The sequence below is a fragment of the Eurosta solidaginis genome, chromosome 5 (assembly GCF_040869045.1).
Source record: "Eurosta solidaginis isolate ZX-2024a chromosome 5, ASM4086904v1, whole genome shotgun sequence".
NCBI classification, from domain to species: Eukaryota; Metazoa; Arthropoda; class Insecta; order Diptera; family Tephritidae; genus Eurosta; species Eurosta solidaginis.
Genome location: NC_090323.1, coordinates 7,060,816 through 7,071,668, shown reverse-complemented (window position 1 = coordinate 7,071,668; position 10,853 = coordinate 7,060,816).

The window sequence follows — 10,853 nt, the reverse complement described above, 5'->3', positions numbered from 1 at the left end:
AACAAATTTTAAATGTTTAAATGTCGCTGCAACGTCGTTGAAAATTAGTTAGCTGTTTCTGCTTTAACCATTTTTGTTGCTGTTGGCAGTAAAACATACTTATACACACATACCCTGCAAACAATAGTGCGACTAATCACTAAAGAGAGCGGTCTCCGATTGATTTCTTTTGTCTATATTGGGGCATAAATGATCCCCTCTAGTGACTTTTGGGTACAGTGAGTTAAATAAAAAAGATCATAGGTGAATTATTAAGAAAAATGCGGATCCTATACCGAACCTAAATGACTTGGACCATATGTTCCATTATTGTCGACCCATATCTCTTGGAATGATTTGGTGACTTAATAATTTTTTTTACATAGATGAATCTAACAATAGTTTGGTCGTTAAAACAAACTTCTGCTAACACTCTACGGACTCAAACAGTCTATGTGAGGTCCTCACGGACCGGCCATATGTTCCATTATTGTCGACCCATATCTCTTGGAATGATTTGGCGACTTAATAATTTTTTTATATAGATGAATCTAACAATAGTTTGGTCGTTAAAACAAACTTCTGGTAACACTACGGACTCAATCAGTCTATGTGAGGTCCTCATGGACTGGCCAGTTCAACCTAACCTAACCTATCTAACAATTTTTTGCAAGTTTTATTATTGCGTTTAAAATGTACCATACGAAAACTCACTTTTCGATAAGAAAAGAGCTTAGTCTTCATTCGTTTCCATATGGGTACAAAGGGGATTCTCTTATCGTTCCCGTTCGGTTATAAATGGGTACAATTAGTCTCTTCATAGGACATGCTCAAACAAAAGGGAACAGTTGAACGCATACAAAGAGATCAAAACTGGCATTTGTCGCATACCCCTTTGCGACTCAACCCGCACTCATCCTAAACTAATCGCATTTTTTGCAGGGTTCTTATATACACATACTCATACATATAAACATGCACATTTATGCTAATGTTGCCTTCTTTTTTTTACTCTTGACTAACAAATTTTTGGGCAAGTGCGTCCATTAGCTTTATGTACCTACATACGAAATTTCATGGCTTTTACGTAAATTTGCCTTGTCGCTGCCACACAACAAAACAAAAAAAACACATAGCGAAATACAACAACAACGCTAATGGCTACAGTAATATAACGTAAGCGTTGAAAAAGAAATACTTTCCATTCGTCGCACAGGTGACGTTTTTTTTTGTTAATTTAAATTTTTGGCTGATCGCTTGCGCTGTGTGCCAAATGTTGACTTTGTTGGCACGTAAGGGCATGAAAGGGGCACGAAAGTTAGAGAGGAGTAACAAATTGTATAAATGTTAATGAATGCAGTAAATAAATTTCGTCAATTTGGTGCGTCCATACATTTTTGGGTGCACAAAAAAAAAAAAAAAAAATGTATAAAAATTAAATCGTAAAACAGAAAAATATGTAAAAATCCAGTTCATTGTAAAAACGCAACAACGCAGAACTGTGTTCCACACATCGCTGCACGTTGCATAGACGCAGCTCGTTTGTGCGTCAAACTAAAATAATGAAAATCGTGTAATATTTAAACAAATCTATTTTGTGTGTATTTATGTGTATATGTGTGTTTGTTTGACCTAATATTCATAAGTGCTACGCCATGCAAGTTGTTGGTTTTTTTCATATTCGTAGCTTAATTATTTTATTTTTAAGCAAAGTTGTTTTTCTCTTTGGTGGCGAGCTCAAAATAGATATTATTTGGTTTTAGTATGCAAGTATGTATGTGTGTATGTGAAGCTTATTACTTTAATTACAACATCTGAATCGAACGGATGTGATATCGTGGAAAGCTTGTTAGGTTGAGTCTAAAATGTATTTCTTTGCAAGAGAAATTTTTGTCTCTACTCAAGACAAATACGCAGAAAGTTGTTTCCAAAAACGCTCGGTAGCTTTGAAATTTTTGTTTGTAGCAGTGAACACAATATGAGAAAAAGCTTCGCTTAATTCGAGTCTAGTTTTTATAATGGAGGATTCCTGTCAGATCAAGCTTTCCTTCATCTGTTTCTCCATAAATTTTGGGAGAACTTTCCAGTAGAATACTCCATGTGCCATTCAATCTTTTGTTGACAATATACGTTATTTCGAGCTATATATTAGAGCTCATATCGAGAGATACTTAAAAAATTTAACTTTTCTTATAGAGATTGCGCATTATTTTTCAATGGCCTACTTGGTCTAAAGTATTATTTGTTGGGAAGAGCAGTTCAATGCTGGTTCCCAAAAAGGCGTAGCCTTTCACAACCTCGAACATATATCCGTCAATAAAGACGTGGTTGCCAAGGTGCAAATACGCCGATTCTTTTTTTAATGGGAGGTTAAATAGCCTTGTTTACAGAATGACCATCAATGTTCATCTATGCATTGAATTCCAATCTGCAGGCATACCGATTGTCTACATATCGCGAAAAACTGTCTGCGTCCCCCATATGCGTCAATGCAATTTCTGTCTTTACTGAAGCCTTCTTTCGCTGATTCAGACTCTTGAGTTAGCTCTATTTTGATTTAATGTGTGCGATATATATGTACACGTATGTTCTCAATTGCTCTATAGTTTCCACAGTTTATGACCGATTCGGCATTCCTTATCCTGCCAATTGTAATTGCTCAGTAGACAGTCATATACTTTAATGTATATTTGTATGCTGCAACCTGGTACTTTTATAAAATTTGTCCTTTAAGACGATCTATTCAAATTCATGCGGTTCGCGGTGAGTTACTCCTTCTTAGGCATAAACGGCAGTACTTAGGAATAAGAAACCTATCTCACTTCAAATTCTACAGCACGACTTAGGGCTTAATTTTACCGGCGGCTGTAAAAGATTTCGGAAAACGCGATTGTCTCAATGTTTAAGATAACATAATAGGTAGGGCACCACTTTGTAAAAATACTATAATATTTTTTACTATAATTAATGTCGGCTTACTATACAAAAAATTTGCCCAGCTTTCGAACATGCCTTTCCAAGCACTTCCTCTCGTTATCCAAGTCCTGTCCCCCCTCCCAGTATTTCTTCGCTTGGCCTTCTATTTTTCCTTTTTTCCATTTCTGCAGTAGGCTCCTTTTAAATTTCTTCCCTTCTTTTAACTTTTGTTTCAATATCCTTTCTCTTATTATTCTTTTTAAACTAAGCCTTTCAATCTTCTTTTCTATTCCGCAATTTACGTCCTTTCCGCCTCATTCCACTCCTTCCTTTTGTCCTTCTAAGCTTCGATTATTTTTCTTCACGCAATTCCTTTTCAGCCTTCTCTCACTTTTCTTCTTTTTCACATCTTTTTTCTCCCTCTCATTCTTGCTCTTCGTACTCTGTTCCCCCTATCTGCCATTCAACCTTCAAATTATATATTTCTCTAACCGCTCTCCTCTCTGCTTGTTTCCTTCCCTCTGGCTTTTCCTTTCCCTTTTCCTGCCCTTTTCTCAGTATTTTTCATCTCATACTCAAATGTTTCTTTTCTATCTTGCTAATTTATCTCTCTCCTCTGCCACATTACTCTACATCCTTCTCTCTTTCTCCTCTATCTCATACATATGAACATCATACCAAGTGTTCCATATTTACTTAACATATTTTCAAAAATGCGTACGGCGAATAACAATTTTCCATAAAAAAGGGGCTTGGCACCACATTTTTTCCCAAAATTCCTTACATCTTTATCCTTAACATACATACATATGCTCAATTCTGTTTTAATGAAGGTCTTCTATTTTGAAATATTTCTCTTTTCCCGCTTCCCAACTTCTTCTTCTTCCCTAACTCATTTCAACAGAACTATAGTACATTCGCCTTGTCATCAAATATCTTTTGAGATTCGTCTGTAGTTAGACTCTTTGTTTGGCTTATACCTCGAAACGTTGGATAATGAAACTAGACATTAGCCAGCATATCCAGAGATTCACCAACCCATAGACTTCCAATATCATGCGCTAGGCCTGCCACGCTCTTATTAGTGAACTGCTGCTTGATTGTGAGGGATCGAGAATGACAAATATTAAATATATATATAATATATATACTGGATTACTCTGGAGAACTTTATGAGAAATTGTTGGAGATGTGAGTGTTGATGAAATTTGGAAAATATAAAACACTCTCTGGAAAAAATTGACAAAAATTAATATGAGCTTCGAGAGAGCTATAACTTGTACTTTGTAGGACTAAAATCGATTGGTTGTAGCTTCCTCGAAAAGAATTCAGTATACTTTGAATGAGTTCGAATTTTTCGTAAGATTTTTTCAAATTTTTCCGAAAACGTGTTTGATACTGATTTTGTTACATAGTTTTAGTTACAACATTCATAGAAGTATTTTTTTAGATTATCGGAGACAAAAAAAGAAGTATTTATTATTCAGTTATTTGAAAGAAGTATTTAATTAACGAAATTTGACGAACATTACCACTAATACTTTCACGATCGCTACCGTTATTTTTCTTAAAAAAATTAAGGTTTTTTTCCTTGGTTATAGAAATACCTTTGCGAAGAACCTCTGCTGATAAGTCAAACCACCTTCATAATAACTGCCGATACATAGCTAACCTTCTATTTTAAAAGCCTTTTTCCTTTATAGCAATTGTGGCCATCAATTCGGCTTTTAGTCAAAAAAACAAGCGCTTACACAAAAGCTCCACTAAAAGTTTTCCAACCATCAAATTTATAATATTTTTTTTCTTGTTTCATCACCAAACTGTAGCATACTTACTCCCCTCACACATAACATTAAAATTACTTAATCATTTTGGAGAGTCGATCAAGGTCTTAAGGCGATAAAGTTCGAATCTTAAACTTTAACAACTGTAATAGAAACAGACTTACACACTATTCTGAGTAGTTGCTGAACTTTAATTTTGCTAACATCGTGCAGACACTTCTACAAATAAATTTATTGTTGGGCGTGAAAAAATCTACAAAACATGAAGCGCTGAAACTCACTCCCTAAACAAACAAATATCGCTTTTCGCAGTCCAACGCACATTTTATACATTTCAGCATTAATAATTTTCAGGCCATTATCCTTACATTTTTACATTGCCATATTATTTATTCCTTACTTTCATCTTATTCATTATTTTGATTGCAATTTTATTTCGGTTCGTGTATAAATTTACGCTTTGTTGCAGCTATTTGTCTTTTAATTTTTCGTTACGGTTTTTTTATATTGGCCACTAATGGTTGGTACAATGATGAATTTAACGATATATGTTATTTTATTTATGTTATACTTAAGTTTGTATGTGTATGTGTTCGCATATACATATGTACGTCAAATTACACACCCATTCAACCATAAACAAACGTCATCAGAACGCCCCGCATACGCACGTTTGCATCCTGTGAAAAACGACAAATGTCAAGACATCCTTCGATCCCTTCCAGCGCTTTTTGCTTCATTTCATATGCCATCACCTTTTTTCGTTTTCTTTTTATGCGTTGGCTGTTGATTAGTTGAAGTTGTTATGCTTTCTTTTTTGTTCGCTCGTTTTTTATTTCTTTCTAGAATGTTCCTCTTGATATAGTTGTTGCTGTTGCTTTAGCCTTAGGGCTAATCAATGCTGCTATAGTTATGATTAATGTGCATAGGTGTCGCACATGGCCAAGATGAACGAGCAGCCGGTCAGAGGACAAACGCTTCTTTTATGCCACAGCGCCTAAATGTATGCTCAGCTATTTTTGTTATATTTTGTTATCGTTCATGTTAAACTCGTTGTCAAGCGTATTGCATAACAATCGAAATCTTGCATGCTTTTTTTACACACATTTTTTTTATTCGGTTCGTTGCTTAAAATTGTTGCCAACTGTTGGTGCTTAAGCATTCGTAATATGTAAATATGTATGTGTGTCTATACCAAAATTGGCAGTTTGGTTTATTTTTTGTTGTTAATGTCACTATCGTTGCTTTTGTCGCGTTTGTGTGGTGAAAGTTAAATCACTTCGATTGTTAATAAGCATTGTTGATTTGATAAAGACTGCTTCTGCTGGTGGCTACAGGTAGCTCATTGTTGTTGTAGTTTTTGCAATTTTTGTTATTGCTTTTGTTTGCTCGCCTTTGATTATTGATATTCTTTGTGTACGTTTATTAAATTTTCGTTGCATATTTTTTGTTGTTATGGTTTTTTTTATTATGCTTTTATTGACGTAATCGCAAAAAAGAATGAGTTGTTGTAATTTGAAATTTACTGTTGCTGCTTGATTGAGAAGGAACGGGCATGATAAATAGCTGCTAATTAAATTTAATATTTTCACATTACACTTAATGAATTGTTCATCAGTGAGTTTGTGGAAAATTGCGGGAGATGTGAATTGTGATACGCGCAGTTTTATGTGAAAATTGATATGAGCAGGTTTCTATGAAATTCATTCGAATGTCCATGATTGAGAATGTCCATGAGTTTCTTATTGGGATGAGAAGTATACTATTAAACATAACATTAGGAGGGAAAAAAATTTCGAACTCTTAAGAAATTCTAGCCAAAATTTCTTTTCAATATTATATATTTGAAAGTTTTGATGTCCATCACTTCAGAAAGGTTGAATGGATTCAGACAAAATTTTGTATTAAGATAGCCAATAGTCTAGGTTGACCTTTTTTTGAAAATGGAGGTCCTGCGCTCTGTGGAACACTTTTAAATAACTGTTTAGGCGTTTTGTACCATGTAACAAAACAGTATCCTTAAATTGTTATAACTTTATCTGCTATCAGCAGTTTATTAAACGAATTTCTTTGGTATTGTAACGAATATTAGACACACTAAGGGATACTATCATCTCTAAGCCGATGATAAGCAGTGACTTGTATGCATATCAATAAGCCAATCATTATGTCTACACATATGTACGTACACGGAGCGGAGAAGAGACGCACAAACACATGCAGATATCTTATCTGAGATGCTCCCAAAAGTAGGCAATTATAATTGTGCTAGTATCAGTCACACATATACGCGCATATGAGAAGTTATAAACGTAGTAATTTTATAGCTGATAACCAACTAGTAAATTCTAGAAATGGAAGCGCCTAGAAGTATGCGAACGAGAAATCACAGAGTATAAAAGGCAGCAACAGTAGAGGCACGACATTCAGTTTGATTTAAGCAATCAGTTGCGAAGTATAAGTGTTAATTGTGAAGTACTTTAATAAAGGTCATATTGCATTATTGAATAGTGGAGTTATTTATTCAACAGTTTAGTGATTCGAACGTTAGTAGAAGGTTGCAAATAAGAGGAATTTCAGTAAATTCGTTACAGTATGCTCGAGGGTCATTTTAGAACTTTTTTAAGATCATTACGTAAAATTTTTGGACTATTTTGATGTAATTTTCGGATTATTTTTAGAATCGTATCGGAAATATTTCAGAATAAATATCGGGATAAAATCGTGAATAGTTAAGATAATTTTGAAACAGTTGCGAGATTGTGTTCGAAATCGTTTCTAGCGATTACTAGGTTATTTCAGGACTCTTTGGGAATTGTTTAAGGGTCCATTTGGGGCTATTCCAAGATTCTTTAGGGATATTTTGGAATGTTTAAAGAAAACCGTCGGGATTTTTTCGGGGCGGTTTTGGACTAGTATCTTGGTTTTTTTCATAATAATATCACCGAAGCTATTTCATCACCATTCAAGATTAGCTCTGTACAATTTAAGAATTGATTTTGTGAGTATTTATTTTAGTAAATTTTTCTTTAGCGTGGTAAACTTCACCCACTCAACAAGTTTCATTGAATTATAGCATTTTAAAAATTTTTTTCGAAATTTTCGGCCTCGAAAAGTAGACGTGTTAAGGCTCCAATTTCGTGCAGTACTAATACCAATCAATTCTGGACTCAGATAAGCATGTGTATCAAATTTGTTAAAGTTATCTCAATTACGAGGTGTATTCAGAAAATAACGGAAATTTTCGTTTTTTGAAAAAGATATTTATTTATTCACCTGCAATAATGTTGTCGCCTTCAAAAAAGTCCCCATTAGACATTAAGCACTTGTGTCAGAGCTTTTTCCAATCCTCGAAACACTTCTCAAACTCGATCTTTGGGATAGCCTTCAACTCTTTCAGCGATGCGCTTTTAATTTCATATAGATATGCTTGTAAAACGCCGGATCTTCAAGGTTCGGAGCCATATCTGGGTAACATGGAGACTGGGGCATAGTTATAGTATTGGTTTTGACCAAAAATTCGCGAACCAGCAATGAAATGTGTGCAGGTGTACTATCGTGGTGCAAAAGCCATGAAAAGCCGCACTCGTCAAGCCTTTTTCGGTCTTGGCGATCCAGAATGCCTCCATTGTTTTACTCATTGCATACTCACAGTAGGCCTTTGTTAACACGTCGCACCCTTTTATACACTTTATTTTATTCTTTACGCAAAATTTGATACAAATCCTTTGATCCATTTTTTTTTAACAAACGAAAATCGCAGACCTCATAAAAACACGTCCAACCTTAGTAGCTGTTACTGACAAAGTAAACAAGGACATGTGTATCAACATTATAAAAAAAATTTTTGACGATTGGACACTCCAAATACGCGAAATTAAAATATTCCCGTTATTTTCTGAACACACCTCGTATTGCTTATATCATCGTTTTAACGGGTGGACAAGGCGCTATCGAAATCATAATCTTGAGATAGGGATGTGTTTACCTTTTTTCATCCTTTTATACTCCTAAAATCTTCCCCCTGCGGGTGAAGGGTTTAGAATATGCTCACGGTAGGTATGTCGGTTGTAAAGAATGATTAAAATACCCTGGCTATCCAATAGAGGGCAAAGTATTACTCGAAAAAGAGCAATGTGGGCTTATCGTTGGGCCGCTGATCACGCAATTAGATCCGTGTCTTTCACACCGCGAGGTTGGACGTAAGAGTCAGGTATTCACGTTAAGCATATGTATATAATACCATTATAACCCATCCCAATCATACCCTGTGCCGCAATAAGAAAATATTAAGTATCCATAAACAGATGCAAAGAATAGCCGTGTTTTCTTTCACACGCGTATACGTTTACGTTTGCGCGTGAAAAAAAAGCCTACCCTCGTTTAGATAATGCTTAGGAGACCAATCTAGCGGCAGTGGTTAAATAACTACAGCTACAGCACAGGGTGAACCGAAAAGCGGAGACACAACCCTCTGATGGCCAGAGGGTACAACATATAGCTGAATCAGTTGCGATGAATTGTGGACACACATATAATATATAGAATTAATGTAGAGGGTGAAACAAAGACACATATTTCAGTTACATCTGAGTATAATGCGTATTGAAATTTAGTAGGACAAATTTTATGCGCAGCAATTTCAGAGGTGTATTTAAAGTTTGTCGCTTAGCAATCCATATAAAGTTTAAGCGTAAACGTATATAGAAGTAAAAAAAAAAAAAAACACACAGCTAATATCACTGAAACAGCAAAACAATACAACAGGAAATCTTACGCAGTTATCATTTTACTGGAGGCACAATTTTATAATCATTTCTGCAGTCTGTTGTTGGAAAAACCTTAACGCATAGAACCATTTGCAGTTAATGATTTGCCTACATCAACATTTATATATTACCCCGCTAAAATATAAATGACGTGTGTTTACTCAGATTTCTAAATACATTCGCATGCTACGAAATGAATTCCACTGTATTGCAGATAAATCGGAAAAGGTAACATAATAAGCTTACCGCGGGCACACGTGACATGCATGTGTTTGCCCTTATATGCATGCATTTGTACTTATATTGTACAACCGTTGTACCAACTATATTCATACATATGTATGTATATGCATACATGTGCCAAGGATATTAAGCGTGTTTTTGCAAAAGGATACAGCTATGCCTGGTAGAATCGTGCTCGTTCGTTATTTTGTGTTTTGCTCATCACGTGCATTAAAATTGAGCTGCGCGTGAATGTATTCGATTTCAACGTTACAATTTACCAATGCTAAAAGTAGAACTTGTTGTTGTACAATTGAAATAATGACTTTTCTAGAATTTATGCGCTAATGAATGAATGCGAAATTCTGGTAGTAAAATTTTCCTGGTAATTCAATCTAAATTCGTTTAGTTCAGTTACGTAGCTTTGTTGCGTTCGTTTAATTAATATTTGGTTGCTTTGCGTTCCAGCTTCCAGTTTTAATGCTTTCTTGTTTCGTTTTTCATTCATTTCGCTGTTGCTTTTTCTAATAAGTGAAATATGAATCTGTTAAAGATTACAAAAATTTGCTTACAGACTGCGTCGATATATAAGCAAGTTAAGTTGGCTATGAACGCTGCATAGTTACAATTTCAACGAATACTTTCAGTGGTAGTCGCAAGTTGTAGTGAGAGTGATAGGGGTAGTGAGATTGGAAGTTGCAGTAGGAATGGGATTGTTAGTGGTAATGATGGTAGTTGTAGTTGGAATGGGAGTGAGATTGGAAGTTGGAGTGGGAGTGGAATTCGTAATGGTAGTGGTAATAGTGGTAGTGGGAGTAGTAGGGGGACTGGTATTGGGAGTGGGAGTGGAAGCAATATTATAAGTGACACTTCTGTGTAATGAAACCAAACACTAAAAATCACTCAATGGCCAATACTTTGTAGTGAGAGTGATAGGGGTAGTGAGATTGGAAGTTGCAGTAGGAATGGGATTGTTAGTGGTAATGATGGTAGTTGTAGTTGGAATGGGAGTGAGATTGGAAGTTGGAGTGGGAGTGGAATTCGTAATGGTAGTGGTAATAGTGGTAGTGGTAATAGTGGTAGTGGGAGTAGTAGGGGGACTGGTATTGGGAGTGGGAGTGGAAGCAATATTATAAGTGACAATTCTGTGTAATAAAACCAAACACTAAAAATCACTCAATGG